At 42.5% G+C, this 16,350-nt stretch overlaps 1 long non-coding RNA gene across 2 annotated transcripts; it reads left to right on the top strand.

Moving 5' to 3' along the window:
- The first annotated feature begins 710 nt into the window (after positions 1–710).
- Positions 711–7,765, top strand: LOC146592533 (uncharacterized). Of its 2 annotated transcripts, XR_014896566.1 has the most exons (4): positions 711–901; positions 980–1,036; positions 4,453–4,635; positions 7,689–7,765. It is a non-coding gene; the product is annotated as an uncharacterized LOC146592533 (long non-coding RNA). The 2 variants fall into 2 exon arrangements; XR_014896565.1 differs by lacking the exon at positions 980–1,036.
- The last annotated feature ends 8,585 nt before the right edge of the window (positions 7,766–16,350 follow it).

Raw genomic sequence — 16,350 nt, 5'->3', positions numbered from 1 at the left:
GCTCTTAGGGCAACAGCTCTCTTTTGGTCAGCTTGCTGCACTCTCTGAGGAAGTCTTAGCTGAAGATCAAATCAGCACCGAGAATTGTTACGTGAAGATTTTCTAAGCCCGTAAATCTTTCCTCTGGAGGCACTAAGACAACCAAAATATCATGATTAGTCACTGGTTGAGTTTGACATGCATTTCTGGGCTCTTTGGTTCACATGATATCCCCATAACTCACAGCTACCAGAATAGCCCACAGGCACAACCCCTCAGCCTGCCTCCCCTGAGCCGCCTGAGGAGGGCTAGCAGCCAGGTGAGGGCCCAGGGAAACAGAGCAGCTTTTACCAATGGCCCAAGCCAAAGCAGCTGACTTTGAATGACCTGCCTGGAAATCACAAGGGTAACACATTTGCACAAAGTGGTGACAAAAATAGATCTCGAGTTGGGTCATAATAAACTCAAGTCTGTTTATAGGGGAGGTTTTGCATAATTGCCTTCTTGGTTACCAACTGGAAACAAACTCCTGAACTCCCATGGACAGTCTGCAGCTGGCTGGTTCAGCTTTCCTACCTTCAGCTAGTCCCAATTAGAAGCACGTACACGGGGATTATCTCTGATTTTCACCTGGGGCTCTCAGGATCCAGTTACTACCCAGAATAGTAGCTTTGGGCGGGCTATGTGTTCTGATCACTTCAGGCTTTTCTTTTTCTCCTGCATAAATCTGGGTGGAGGTGTTCACATATCAGCTAGGAATCTCTTTCTGACACTTTGCTTTCCAGGTCAAACACGCTCAAGGCTTGCAAAATGACAGGGTTGACAAATGCCAGACCATTTTGCTACAGCATGAGCCAACAGTCGCTGGGGTAGGAGAGGCTCTCACAGGGCTGATAAATTTTACCCTTTGCTGAAGCCACAGGTAAAGCTTTTCTACTGTATTTGTTTATTTTTATTTATGTGATTTCATGAAATTCTACCTCAACCTCTGTAAACCAAGGAGTTCTGGAGCTGTTTGAATCCTGATGAGGATCATACATGCTGTACTCCTGCTTTAGTAAGTGAAAACTGTCTTGATAGCAGAATGATGCTTGCACATGCCTTAGCCTGGGGCAGGTGGGGGTTGAATGAATGTAGGTTTTTTTGTGCTGTATAGCTTTGGAAATTGATTTTCTGCTTGAACTTGCTTTCTGTCATCACATTGGAGACCATAAATCAAGGTCTTGTTAAATAATCATCTACCTTACTAGCAAAATGACACATAGAGGCACTGGGGATGAGGTAGGAAAGAGGTGCTTTATTTCTCTTTCCTGGTGAATTTTGTCCATAGTCCACAGTTGGGACAACTCTAAAGCGTTTCAGCCCTCTGTCACCCCTTCAGTGGTCAATCTTGCTGGTGATGAAGGACCAGACCTTAAATGCTGCCATTCATAAAGATATGGTTTTGCCCCATTTAATTGCATTTGGTACCAGAACAGAAGAATAGCACAAGATGCCCATAAACCCCAGCTGTCTGTAAACAAGTTGGGTGCTGCACCTGTAGCGCTTTCACCAGAAGGTTAGGCTGCGAATGCAGCTGCACTCAGGTACTGGGCTTTCATCACAGACTGCAGCTTAATGAGGGTTTCCTTCTGCTGCAGCTCTGGCATAAGCAGGTCCAGACACAGTGTCCCCTTTGCCAGCAGGCCCTGTCCTCCTTCAGCGGTGCTGGCTCAGCTGCTCTAGGGCTGGGAGCTGAGCCAGAGCTGGAAATGGATGTGGTTGGCAGAGGGAATCCAAAAAGCAAGAGTGAAGGAGTCTGTGTAACCCTGAGGGCTCCTGCAGGCTCCCTCCCTTGGCAGAGGCCAAGAGTGGGCCAGCAGTTGGGGACATCACACGGGCCTGGCATGCAGAAACAGGGCTGGTCCTTCATCACTGAGCCAGAAGCACCAGCCCCCCCAGCATCGGCTGAGTGCTTCATGCATGGCGGTAAGCAGTGGAAGCTGGGACTGAGGATGCATAATTCATTAAATTCTACTTTTCTTGGATCCTGATATGCAAGAAGGGGATCACAGGTCTGGTTTGGGAAACTGCAGTTATTGCTAGCAGCAGACAGCATGCACTCCCCCACTGAAAGACACATGCCCAGGCAAAGGCAATGTGCCTTTTGCCTCTCCTTCATCAAGGACAGTTCAGGCTCTGCCACAGCTTGCATCATTTTTTTCTGGTGTGTGTAAATTACTAGTACAGTACCCATCACAAGCAAGTACTGTAACTTGCCAAATGACAGTGGCCAAATGAGTTTGATGTGAAGGTCTGTGTCTGTACTTGGAGTGATGCAGCATTAAGTAAACTGATTTTGCCTCACTTGTTCTCCAGATGAATTCTGCACACGGGCTGCAGTTTATACAGGTCAGTTGTCAGCTGATTACAGTGTGTTGTCAAAAGGAGCCTGTGCTGATTTAACTGAACTGATTTAAACCTTGCTGATTCTATGATTCTAAAGCCAGTGTCAGATAAGCAGGTCCTACAATTATATGCAGATTTGCTGTGCAATTCCACCTCAGACCTACTTCATCTTCATGGCAAGTTGGCTAATAGAAATGGTAAGAATCATAATCCTTATAAAGCCGTTTACTTGCCTGGAGTTTTTTTGTTTGTTGGTTTGGTTTGGTTTGGTTTTGGTTTTGTTTCAGTAGGAGTTGAAATAAAGCCAAATGCTTTCCACTCCCATGCTCTGGAATGACAAAACAACAAAAACAACAAAATCCCCCCCAAAAGGTTGTTATTATTGAAATGAGGATTCTTCCTACTCCACTTCTCTATGTCTAACTATGGAGCCTACTGAGCCAGTATCCCCCTTCAGCCAACAAATTCTCTCCAGCTCTCAGGAGAGCTATTTAATGTCCATTGGCAAGAGAAYAGACTGACTAAACAGCTAACTTAGGTGCCTCAGAACCAGACCTAGTGCTAGATGAGATGTATTCAACCCATCATCTCATTTTTCTCATCCATGACTTGGAAGATCAGAGCTAACATTTGACTCGCCACACAGAGTTTAAAATTATTCAACTGTTAATGTTTCAGTGATAGGCAATATGTAATTTGCTGAGAATTGTTAATATATTTTTAATCATGCATCTCATTTAGACTTTAAATAGATTTAGATTTCAGATGTTTAGTATATTTTCTGTTGAAATCATTGCTATACTACAGTGGGTAGTCTGCATTAAAAAAAAAGTATTCAGAGGTGCTCTGTGAGAAATGTTGGCTTCCACTCTTGCAGTTATTTTTTTCATATGGAAAGCTGGAAAATGACCTGAATTTTAATGCTATATTCAACTTAATCTCATAAGTAGGCCGTCAGTTAGTAAACACTTCAATTACCATTGTAATCTATTATTTTTTAAGAGTAAAGGATATAAAAAAAGTTGTACAAGTGCAATTAGGATCATCAGTGACAAGTGGCTTACTACAAAATAATCATYGTAAAAATCCACAGTGCGCTAGTTCTAAGCAACCTTTTTACAGAAGGAGTAGGTACAGTCCAGAAGAAAAAAGAACAAATGATTCAGATGCTTGATAACATATTAAGTGAACACACATAACAGAAGTGAGCCAAATGATGAATGTAACGCTATAGAATATAATTTTTCTAGAAACTAGTAATAAAAAAATTATATTGATTTAAGCTGTCCTGCAAAAATCGTTGTACTGAAGCCTATACTTCATCCTTGAATAATTATTTACAATAGTATTTGGGTCACCCCATCTATTTAAATCAAGTGATATTTAGCCTGGGAAAGCAATGTTCAAGAACAAAACAGTAAGGGACACGGGGTATAAATTTTCCTKCGGCTAAAAGTGTATGCCAAAATTGTGTCTGCGTATAAAGACATAGGGGAAGATTTATCAGCTGAGATGAGGTGGGCTCAGGCCACCAGGTTTCTGCTTAGGCAGGGGGAGGCTGAGGGCACACGTGGTGCTGAGCTACTTTAGCACTGTCAATGTTGTGAAGCGAAGGCAGGTGCTCACGGGACCTTCCGGCCTCCCGAGAGCCAAAGGAAGCAGAAAATCAGGATGGCACCAGGCAGCACCAGGCCCATCGGAGAAGGTTATGACTGTGAGTTAGGAGGGGGTCTGCATCCAGCGACAATATTTGCAAGAAGWGGTTGCTGAGTGCAAGTCTCCATCTCCTGCTGGGGAGGAAAACAGGGTTGGTGTGACCAGGAGTCAGAGCAGGGATCCAGCAAAAACCTACTGCATAGCAGCCTCTGCGAAGCCTCAGCTACATGGTGATTGTCTTTTGTTCTGTGGAAAAATGGGAGGAAATACTATTAGCATGCATCAGTAGTGGTACATGCCCCGAATAGGCTGAGCTACCACTGCACTGATGTAAGAAAGCAAAACTGTGTCGAACTGCAAAAGGCAACATGAAATAAATGTGTTTCAATTAGCTTGTGCCYCAGCTGTTCCCTCTCTCTTCTTTTCCAGGTTCCCTTTTGTTTGCCTTCTGTGAAGACAGATGTAATTAYGGCTTTTATTGCACTCTCGATGGATAAGATATGAGCTTCCCCAGGCAATAAAAAACGAGTTGGGAAAGTTTGTCACTTGGGTTTCTGTTTCAGAGTTATGGCAGCAGGATGAGTCAGGCAACGCAACTGCAGAATAATGAAGGTGAGCAGGTAGTTTAATGAGCTCATTTCAGAGCCAGCGTCCTTAATGGCCTTCACAGAGCTGTCCTGTTTTCCACTGAAGTCACCCAGGCTTGACCACCAGCAGGATGCAGTTTCCCACCTGGCAAGTGTACCTGCTTTTCACAGGRAGGGCAGTTTTAGCATGCTGCGTGTGGTCCAGTTGCCTGGGCATTTCAGCAGTGCAGGGGATGTTGTGGATGAAGCCTGTCTTTGCCCCACCAGCAGTCAGTGCTGCCCATGCAAGCCATGGGGTGGTGCGGGACCTGCTGCACCCATGTCAGAGGTGCCTTTGTCATGGCCAGCCTTAGGGCTGCACTGAGACTGACAGGGCTGCTGCCTCTGCACCACGAGGGCCAAAGCCATCCACGCTGATGCTACTCTACTCACAGGTCACTTCTGCATTCATGGAGGCCCCCTTGCTATGTAAGGACCACCATGAAAGACACCTGCYTCTCCAAGACCTGGTGGCTGGAGGATCCCAAACTTTATTTCCTTGCTTATGCCTAGCAGGAAAAGCTGTTGCTTCTGGCTTCATGGTGGGCTGTGTGAGCACTCAGGGCAGGACCCCTGAGTCTGGCACTTCTGTCTGTATTTAGATACTCCCAGTGGCTGCTGGCTTTGCCCCGGCTGCAGGTAGTGCTGTCCACCTGACATGGTTTCTGGTGATACACATACCTGGTACAAAAACAATGTAACTGTGGGGTCTACACCTCAGGTCAAAGAAGATGAAAAGCAAATGGGGATTGACTCTCCTTGCTACAACGGTCTCTTAATGTGTTGTAATTAAAACTGGTTAGCAAYGCAGGAAGCAACTTGTGCTGTGGCCACAAAGGAGAAAACACAAATGAATTTTTCCTCTATTAAAACACCATGAACTTCAAGTAACACTGAAAACCTCCATGGAGCTTGCTGCAGGCTGCAAAGGCCTCTCCAAAATCAAAGTGTATTTGACATAAACTAGTTAGGATTCCTCTCTTCAGTCCTCTTCCACTCTTGAATTCACATTCAAGCAAGTGCTCTCTAAGACACTTAGCAAAGTAAAGGTCATAGTGTAATCATTGCTGTTAATGCTATTACTCTTTGAGACAGCAGAGCCTGATGTTCACACTCAACTGATCACTGGCAGTGTTTCTAGAATCTGGATGCTTCATCATCATCATCATGTTACTTAGCAAACCCAAACTTAGCTTCCTTCAAAGCCTGTAACTCTCAGGCTCACCCCTGGAACTGAAGGCACACTACCTTAGCCTGTTAATCCTATTTCATGTGCTCACACAAGCACTCAGGTGTGAGAATGGTTGCAGTTTAAGGAATTGCACCCAAGCCCTTGTACTGGTTGAGGTGCTGCTGGAATGAATCACAGGCCCAYGTGTGCTGAAGGATGAATGATGGATAGCAAACCAACAAAGTTTGTAGAGGACTCTCTCTCTTAATGACTTCTGACTGAATAAAGCCATGATGGAGTATGGCAAAGTCGCTGATGGGGTGTGTTTAATTTACTCTTCTAGTCTTCATGGGTTGCTGAACGGTGCATAACTAGCAAGCCTTACCGATCATTTGTCAGGTTCATCTTGGAGATAGTCCATAGCAGTATGTGGTACTGATGGCCCTGCTCACTGAAGAGAGAGAGAGAGAGGTTTCCCTCCACACTAGGAACAGCCTCTAAATTTTACTTCTGGAAAAAATTTCTGGGCTAGTTATGGGAACTGGACTGCGTATGTCAAGTTTTTTTCTGCAGGCCAGAGTCTGGGGACACCATCGCCCATCGCTTCAGTCACCTCCTCTCTTCCTCTGCCATGAGTTGGATGAATCCTGGACATGCATATAAGTGATGCACTGAGCTGAGTCAAACCTAGACACTCCTCAAGAGCTCACAGTAGACACTTGAATGTGCTCTGAGCTCTTTTATTATTATTATTATTATTATTTTAGACTTCTTATGCCAGCAACAGGGCAAATACTAACTTCCTTATCAAAGTGCAAGGGCTTGTGTGCCCAGAAAAAATAAATAGTTTACTTAAACCAAGTCAAAAGGTTGTAGAAATACTGTCTTCTACTTCAGCAGGTTTATTTTGGTCACATTTGAACAAGTAAGGTTTGAACAGAACTAACACACATATAGCCTATACTCTGAGCCAGTATGTACTGGCGTGACAGTGCAGCATCATTTCCTTGACACAACAGCAGTGTTTTGGGGGAACCTTTGGATTTTGCTTCAAATAGAAAAGTCATCACTGTATATTACACCAAATAAATGAAACTTCAGAGAGATAAAGAGAAAAGCATAGAGCAGATGGACCTGAAACCTATGTAAGCCATTGAGAGGGGCTCAAAACACCTGAGAGTAAACCACCTTTCCAATTTTGCAAATATTTATCTGTCCATTGGTCCCCCACATCTTTCAAGGGAACTAGTTGTCCCTTGGCAGAAACAAGGGATTTGTTTCACATTACAGGTCAGATGGACCACTCCAGCCCTGTTGAGGCACTGAGCACTGCACCAAGTTAAACTGTGTACTCTCCTGAATGATCAGGGTTAGCCAAAGTTTCCCTCTCACCTTGACTGGCAAAACTCCTCCTGAAGTAATGAGAACAGGCTCTTTGGGCTGAGCAGGCTGGGGTGTTCAGCAGGATGTCATCCTCCCTCCAGAAAATCCAGAGTCCACACACACAATAAAATGAGTCCAGTCGCATCCTCTTCCTCAGTTTGCGGAGGCAACACTGATATCTAGAAACTTCTGATCCTAATAGCAGGCATGTGAAAGGGGAGGACACTAGTGAGAGCTGGAGTTAAATACAAAATGTGATCAAAATGGAGTTACACAATAGTGTAAATTTGCTATCCTACCATTGAAAGAGGAGATTAAAAGTAAATGTACATGCTTCAAGTTATTTTAATCATATCTTATAAAGCAGTGGCATTGCTAAGCACTTCTGGAAGTCTTGCTATGACAGCAATACAGTCGTTCAGGACAATGTTGACCGCATCTCAACAGGACTGACCATAGTTTTCCTATCTTTCGGCCTCTTCCAGAGCTCCTCTTTGGACTGYGGGCTAGCAAGTAAGCTACGGCAAAGAAGATTTCATTAATTTGCGCCATGAAAGTGACAAATCTGGTCTGAGGAAACCTGATTTATAAAGGGTAAGTAGGTTCATATAAGTAGAGGAGTAGATAATCTCCTTGCTTGTACCTTAATTTAGCTCATGGCAATGCATGAATATACCTATGGCCCTGGTAAAAATAGTCTAAATTAGTAAATTAACTTCACAGACTAGGCCTGATGCAGACTTTCAGCCCATCACCATTCAGGGAGTTATTGTGCCTTCCTGGTAGAGAAATTTCTTTATGTTAGCTAAGACAAAGCTTTTTAAAGCAAAAATTGCATTAAGTATATTCTCCCATACTGCCCAACATCATCACCCTGAAAGGAACCCTGACATCATTTCCAGGGTTGGGTGATTACATTCCCTTGAAAAGAAAATCCCTCAAGTTCCAGAGCTGCCTTGAAATGGTCATATCTACTCAGTTCTGACATTGACCAGCCATACTTGTAAAATAACAAGTGAACTATACAAACAAAGCATACAGCCTGATATTTTGACTACTCTTAACTACAGTCAAGAGGCTGTAAGTAGGAATAATAAAAAATAGAATAAAAGTAAACACCATTCAAATCACCTTCCCATTTTTCCCAAGGGGGTTTATTTGCCTTTGACTAAACAAAGCACCTACTAGGCATCTGACAAAGCTTCTGCAGATGCTCTTCCAATTTGAAGGTTACAGAGTCATAAGGAAATAGCAGTTGATTTTGATTCCTCTAAAGTTAATAGGAGTTCTGCAATCAACTTTGGCACAAGCAGGAACACTACGTTCTTAGCATAGGAAGATTTCTTGGGCCAAAATATCTGTTCTAGCTTATTTTTCAGCCTCATATGCCAGCTTTCTAATCTTATATGCAGATTATATTTATCTCCCAATGATCCTACAAGAATAAAAGGTGATATTAAAGATCAGACTCTTTAAAATTAAGCCCCTCATCTGCCATAAAAAATGAGTCTGATAGTTTCTACCTACAGCACATTTTTCATGTGTTAACTCTTGATGTGTAGAGATTATATYAGCAGTCTGCTATGGGGTGAGGAAGCCTTAGTGAGCATGAGGAAATGGCAGGGGAAGGACAGAGACAGCTTTTCTTCAGAAGTTTCCATGCTCTGGCTTTCACTGAAACTTGAAAAAGCAGAATCTTCAACATTAGTGTTGAACATATATATCTACTGTTTCTACCATTGATTTCACTAGAGTTACTTTGGTGGAAGATAGGCTTSCAGGATTGTTTTTTACTAACTCAGTTTTGGGAATTGCAGTTGTTAAATGGTAAAAAGGCTGATTTTTCTGTAGCTAGGCAAATAGGGGTTTCTCCCAATACTGCTCACATTTTTAGAAAAGCATTTCTCCTTTAGAAAAGGAGAAATACCACATTTATTGGTTCTTGAAAAGAGGAACTGAAGAGAACTTAAATTTTCTATAAGCAGTGTTTGTTTTCCCATACACTAAAATTCTCAAGTACAAAGATGAATTGAGAGAATAAATAGGCATCTCTAAGACACTAAGGAAAAAAGTTTTGGGAGGAATTTTCAAGGGCAGAAAGAGCAGTCAGGGGTCAGGCKCCCTTCAGGCACGTAAACAGTCCTCAGGGTCATTCTTACTCGTGATAATGTCCTTCCTCTTTACCAAAATGCAATGATTCTGTTATCAAAGTGACACCAAAAGGTCTGCTGGGATTCAGGACAGTACTGTGTATCATTGGCACTTTAGAAACATTTGGGAAAAGCCAGTAACTGCCCTCCCATGAAGCAGGAGTTGTAAGTCACTGTTGTCAATAAATCTTGTTGCTCTTAATTGTTTASGTTTCTCTTGGAAACAAATATTACCAGCTTCTGGTTCACCCAGCCTTCTAAAGGTCACAAGTGCTAGCTTCAAGGGGAGCCAAAGAATTTCACACTGAACTCTTTAACTTTGGCTTCCTGTGAAAGCCARTATTGCCACAAAAGTCACCATCACTGTGGAACTTAAGTGTGAGAATGTAGGAGTAAAGTTCTATGCCTCTTGACCCATTTCAGCATGTTATTTTTAAAAGCTAATGCATTTGGTGATGGAAACAATCACCTTCATTCTGCCTGCCCTTTTGGATTGGGTTGATGTGTTAGATGCTAGTGCTCTGCTGGAAAGTTAGAATTGCTCTCTTATGTAATAAATCTGAATGTAGGGGTGAGAAAAAGATTTTTCTAGGATTTCTATTAGTAGCAGAAGTTTTAACTATTTAAATATTAAGAAAAATGGTCCAAGATTTCAAAAACTCATAGCCATTCGACTTCTGCTATACATTTATCTGTAGCTCCAGAAAAGCTTGTCTGCTTGGCTACTAACCTCATCTCAGCTTCATAAGATTATTCAGATGAGAAATGCTTTCTGGCAGTTATTTCTCACATCTACTTTTCATTCCTTCAYGAGGAAAAATCCCAACTAGGGGAATTGTTAGGGAAGCTATTATCAGATTTTATATCTTGACTTTTTTCACACTGTTCATTTGAATTACTTAATTTCTAATGACATCCATCACCTACACTTTTGAAGTTTCCTAATACAGGGCCAGAACCTCAGTCTACTGAATCTGGGAGAATGCCTCGACCTAGAGCAGCTCCATATTTACTCACTTGCCTGTCCAGCATGGGAATAAGGGTGTATTTGGCTCTCAGCACTTGGTGTGACAGAGGGAAAAGCATACAGTTCAGCAGGGGCTGTGGGAGCCCTAGTACTGGGTTTTTGTACTCGCTTCTGAGGTACTTGCAGATGGGTGCCCATCAATCCATCCTTTCTACTAGTCTAGGTGCTAGTCCCAGTTCCTCCCAAGGGWATTTCTTCTGCTTCCTGAGGAGGCATTGATTGTCACCAGAAGCCATGGTATCTGAGCTACTTGCCCATGAATGCAATAAAACATCTGCAGAGGYAGATCCTCTGCCTGATGCTGTGATTTCTAACACCAGTTCTTCTCCTTCTGACCAGCATCATATAGTTCTTGCTTGAGTTCAGCAAGAATCATCTTATCTTTACCTGAGAGCTGATATTTTTGTTGCCTGTCTTAGAGAAATCGCATTAGATCAAGCACCTGGCTTAAGAACCCTTTGCATGCAGGTTAACAATGCCTCAGGAAATATAAGACTTCCTTCCTCACTCCTAACACAGAAATTTTTAGGGTTGATATAATTTTCTTCTTTTGATTGCGGTACATTTCCTGCATAGGTATCCMATGCAGTATCATACATATATGTTATGTTTATGTAGACCAATAATATCATCTTTAAATTAGGCATGAGGAAATACTTTCTAATGGTAAGGATAATGGAATACTAGAATAGATTGCCTAGGGAGGTGTAGGGTTACCATCATGGATTTTTTTAAAAATATTCTGTAAAATTCCACACAATTTTGCCTGGAATTAGGCAAATACAGTTGCTTGGGCTTGGAGGTAAAGGGATGGATTAGATGGTCTTTTGAGATCCCTCTGAGTTCTGTATTCTAGGATTTTCTGCTCATGAYAGGCTTGAATCACAAAGTCCTCTGAACTACAGGGAGTCTTGGTCCACTGAGCCTTGGTGATTTATATGAGAGTTTTTCTAAACAGAGATATTTTGCTGAAAAACAAAATCTTTGAATAGGAAAAAGCTTGGGATGCATGTTGATAACAAATGTGTTGGATACATCATGTTTACTCCATTTGGAAAATTTACTTAGCATGTCAGTAATCTGAAAATGTTCCAGACAAAGGATGTGCAATGTTGCTGTCTGAAAGCACATGGGAAGAGCCTTTGAAAAATCATTGCCCAACATCACTGCAGTTTAAAAACCTGCTCTTTGGTTACGTTACAACTTCAGCACCTCTGCTGAGATCTTGAAGGTCTTGAGGTCTTGAAGAATGCATTTTTGACGACTGATTGGAGTAGTATAAAAATGAATTCCACAAAAGCTGAAGTTAGATTTTTTTTCTTTTTTTCTTGCTGCCTCACATAAAGAAAAACAAAGTGGATATTTTTCTATCTTAGCTTAAAGTTTAAGAATAAAAATGTTCTTTCTCTGGATGTGAGGAGTTTGCATTTTTGGATGTCAGTTTATTTTGATTGTTTTTCCTTGAAGTGAAAGAGCAGGGTCTGTAAAACACCAGTGAGTTAAAACATAAGCCAGAATCTGATGGCCCAGTTCTCTTCTCTGATTGATCTAGTCCTGAACCAAGTGAGTATCCATAAAAGAGAGAGACTCTTCATGGTGTTGGAAGCTGCTCTTGGTAAAGATTTGCCATGCAGCGCAGCATAAGTGTGTGTGCTCAGAAGAGCTGAAGAAACAGTAAGTCAAACTGGGGATGAATAATGTGTCTGCACTGACACAGAAGTGTGTTTCCTGAAACAACTGTGTCATTCTGCAACATGAAGTATTTCCCCAACTGCTTTACTTGCTTCTGAAGTAGGCCAGAATGACTTTGCTGTGGAAAAYATTGTCAAACTAAAGAAAACTAGAGCCTCTGAGAGCTGAAATATTGGGGAAGATTACAAATCTGGGTACTTGGATTGCTTTCCCACTGGTGGCATGAGATGGCTGCAGAGCAAGCCAGGCAGGAGGCCCTGAGTTCTGTCTAGAAAGATGCAACCATGGAAGAGGCAGGACTGGCAGACCTTGGTGCTCATCAGATGGAAAGGGGTTCAGTGTGAAAGAGCATGAATGCAGTAAAGCACTGCCTGTCCCAGAAAATTCAGCAATGATGGTGACATAACCTAAGAACTGCAATGGCTACACAGAAAACTTCAGTAGAAATTCAAACATAGGAAAATAACTGAAAGATGGGCAACGTCCACTTCATTTCTAGGTGCCCTTTGACTGTGCTGTCATTGGGACTGTCAGATCTCCCCTGAGATATCCACTCTGCTGATCTAAAGCATCACTAAGTATAGCCATTAGTTTTAGCTGCCTGTTGTCCTGAGGCTGAGCTGTCACAACTGGCAATGGCTGGTGCCAGTCTGAGACACTTGCATTATTCAGTGCTGCTTAATTAGAGCTTGAGTGCTGAATGGAGCAGCCCTTCACTAGAGGCTGAGCTATGTGTGCTCATTGAGCTCCCAAGCATCCCTCCCTGCGACCTTGTCCTTGCGTGACTCCAGTGGGACAGGGCTTGGGAGCCTGCAGTGCCACTTAATACTTTTCTGAATCATGCTCTTTCTGAGGCTCTTCCAGGCCCACGCTCTGCTGCAGCCCTTATCCAAGTGAGATCTGGTCTGATGGCATGATGCCAAGCTGTCCCAGCAGAGTCCCTGAGTTTTAGGTCAACCACATRGCCGTAACACTCATGACTTTTGAATGCCTTGCCAGACAAATAGTGTGGGTTGAGCGTACTCCTTTCTTCTCAAGCACTAGAGAAGAGCCCCATTTATGTCACAACGACAATATGAATTTGATCTTGACTGATTTTTTTTTCAGCCATGTGGTACCAAGTGCCTGGTGTCATTTTCCTGAGCTACACAAATCTCTCTCCCTCACACTATTGCACTTGATAGCTGTCCTGCAAATACTAGAGTGGTCAGCAGCATTCTGCTGGAGAAACAGTCAAAGCAGGGAATTAAGATTTGGCCTCATTTGGACACATTAGTGCCTGAGTCACTGGGATGTCATTCAGGCGTGAGGACAGCTTGTGAAGGCTTTCAGATCACATGCATGCATGACATTTAGAAGCAGTGGGTGACCTCATGAGAGATTATCTAAGAGATCTAGACTAGCCATAGAAAGTAACATTGGAGACTTTCATTTATCCTCACTAACCTTCAGTAATAAAAAAAGGAGGATGAGTGCATGGATGTGCACGCAGGAAGTATGCGAGAAGCGCTGAGAATACAGTGAAAGCAAGGGAGCTGGTAAACCATACCCTGGCTCCAATGACATATGGTYGTCACAGAAAGAGAGAAGAGGAAGAACCTGTGCGTCTCATAGGGCAGACTGTTTTAACTTTTTTTTTTTTTTGTATATTTGCTACTTGACTGTGTAGCAGAAGGGTTAAGAGTTTGTGCCCCTTTCCTGTTTTCTGCAGGAATCCATGAACTTGGGTGTTCTCCTGACCTTCCTAGTTCTAGATACAGCCGCTAGGCCAGGGCCAACCTTGAGAACAATTGTGAGGGCAACTAAGCAAAGCAAAGACATGGAGCCCTAATCATTCATTCTTCTCAACATCTTCTATCACTCAGTCTGTATCCCCAAACTGGCACCTCATCAAACACCAGGCACTGTTGGAGAAGGGCTGACAGCAGGGTGGATTTACTGGGTTTAGCAATAGTAATGATCCAGAGGGCCCTGAGATGTCTTCTTAGGTATCTAACAGGTATCTTAGGATGGCCTTCCTTTAAGCATCCATCCATCCCACATCTGTGTGACATATACCTCTCTCCAGACTGCCTGACCCTTCCCTGCCTGATGTCCCTGCTGTCTATTAGAATCTATTCTAAATCTATTAGAAAATTTGAACAGGAGGAAGGGAGAATCAGTATGGCAGCAGGGCTCTTGGTAGTTCTGAAATTGCAATTCTTCCCTAAGTTGTTTCTCAAAGCAGAAGCCTACTTCCCGAGCCCTCTTCTGCCTCTCACTCCTACTGTCCCCATCTCCACATCTACAAGTCCATCCTTCTCAGTATCTTTTCCCAGCACACACAAAGTCTGGGTCATACAAATCTTCCTTGCTTGCAACCAGCCATATGATTACCCTCTGTGTCCATGCTTGCCCTATGTGGTCAACAGCTACATGCTAAAAAGGACAGAAAATATTGTGTGCTGTGTCACTATAATACCAATTCAAACGTGTGCTGGTTTCACTTGCCTTAGAGAAGATAGAAAACAGATCTGTTAGACCTATTTGGAACCTGCAATGATCAGCTAGGAAAATTGTAAGTATTAGATGAAGATGAAGAACCACTGTAACAGATGAAGAGTAATCTCAGTAAAAATTATTGCAATACTTATAGTAAACACTTACTGCAGGTACTGCAGTATATATGTTTACATATGTTTATATAAACATAAACATGCAACATCTTTGAGAGACAGACACAGTATTAATACAGTGGAAAACAGCAGAAAAACTCTGATGTCTCTGCAGCTCCAGGCACATGCACTGGAGAGCAGTCAGCCATCCCACTGATGAAATCCCAAACAGGTGTATTACACTGTTGTGGGTTTTACTGGGAAAGTGGTGGGATTTGAAAGCAGTTCCACCTTCAGCACGCACCTTGGTGGTGCCTGGGCTGCCTGTTGGGAATAGCCCCGGGTACAGCACCCACATTCACCCCAGCCGGCAGCTGATGTGGTGGCAAGAGGGGTGGCCGGGCACATCCCAGCTCTGCCTTCCCCGCTGCCGTGGCTGGCTGGCTGCAGTGGCTGCGCAGAAGCACATCCGCCAGTGCATTCAAATGCAGCCCCTGAGGATTATTGCAAGCACTTCAGAAAGAGCCCTTCCTCAGCAGCAAACTTTCCTTGTGTACAGTAGAGCACCTCTCAAACTACTTTTCTTTTTTTTGTTTGTTTGTTTGTTTTTGTTACCTAACCATTAAAATTAAAGTTGAAAGAAGGGGCTAACATTATGTTTTAGATTGCTCACCACTATGCTATGAGGCTTTGAAAATTAGGTACTTGCAACATCGTTAAAGGATTGACCTGATGTTTTTAGATACTTGTTTGAGGGTCTTCAAAAAAAATCAGATTTTGTTTTAAATTCCTATTAAATCAAATTCTGATTTCCCTAAAAATACAGGAGAGGATTAGGTCACCTTTCACAGTATCTAGACATCTAGGCAAAAACAAATTTAATTAATTACCAACAAGATTTATCAGCCACCAGTGCATATGAAATCCACGGTTTGTATTCATGTTGTCACTTCACTGCTGCACTGCTGAGTGTCAGATCTGCAGTTAGTCACAAGTCTTCTGTAGGACAGCTTTGAAAACATCCACTTTGGAGTTACTGCTAAGTAACATAGTGGGAGGTGAGTATAACATTTGAACAGACCTGTTTATTTTCTAAATGGTTTTAGACTACTATCAAAGAGACAGGAAAATGGGATTTCATCAAGTTTGACTGATCTTATACCCAGGCCTGTCTTTTTTGTCTCTAGAGAACTGTCTTCATCTAGGTATATAAAGCAAAGAACAGAGCTGCAGCACATTTTGGGGGTGCAAAATTGACATTAGTGGGAGTTTTGCTCATAATTATTCATGTACTAAGTAGCTCATACACAAAAATTGGGGTGTTTTTTGCAAAGCACATTGGTTAATTTGCTTCACTTTTAAAGCCAAGACTAATTTTCGTGTGAAATGTGCACATATTAGAAAAAAACAGAATTTAGTTACAAGGACAGAAGAAAACAGTTTCAGCATTTTGGCTCTAAAGCTACTACTAAGAAAAATAAAACTACTTTCCTTGGACAGCCTTCTCTAATTCAATGGATCTTTCTCTCTACAGTATTCCAGTTTGTATAAAACATGATGCCCAATGCACATAGCTATGATTACGTATCACCATAAAAAATTTACTGACAACATGTAGCAATAAATAAATAAATAAAACAACCGTCATCACTGATACGGTTGCATTGAGCACAGTCTTTGTAGG

The sequence above is a fragment of the Rhea americana genome, unplaced genomic scaffold (genome assembly GCF_003343005.1).
Source record: "Rhea americana isolate MKP2758 unplaced genomic scaffold, rheAme1 scaffold_329, whole genome shotgun sequence".
Lineage (NCBI taxonomy): Eukaryota > Metazoa > Chordata > Aves > Rheiformes > Rheidae > Rhea > Rhea americana.
Note: the sequence above shows the minus strand (reverse complement) of the source record. Positions and strands in the feature narration are given on the sequence as shown.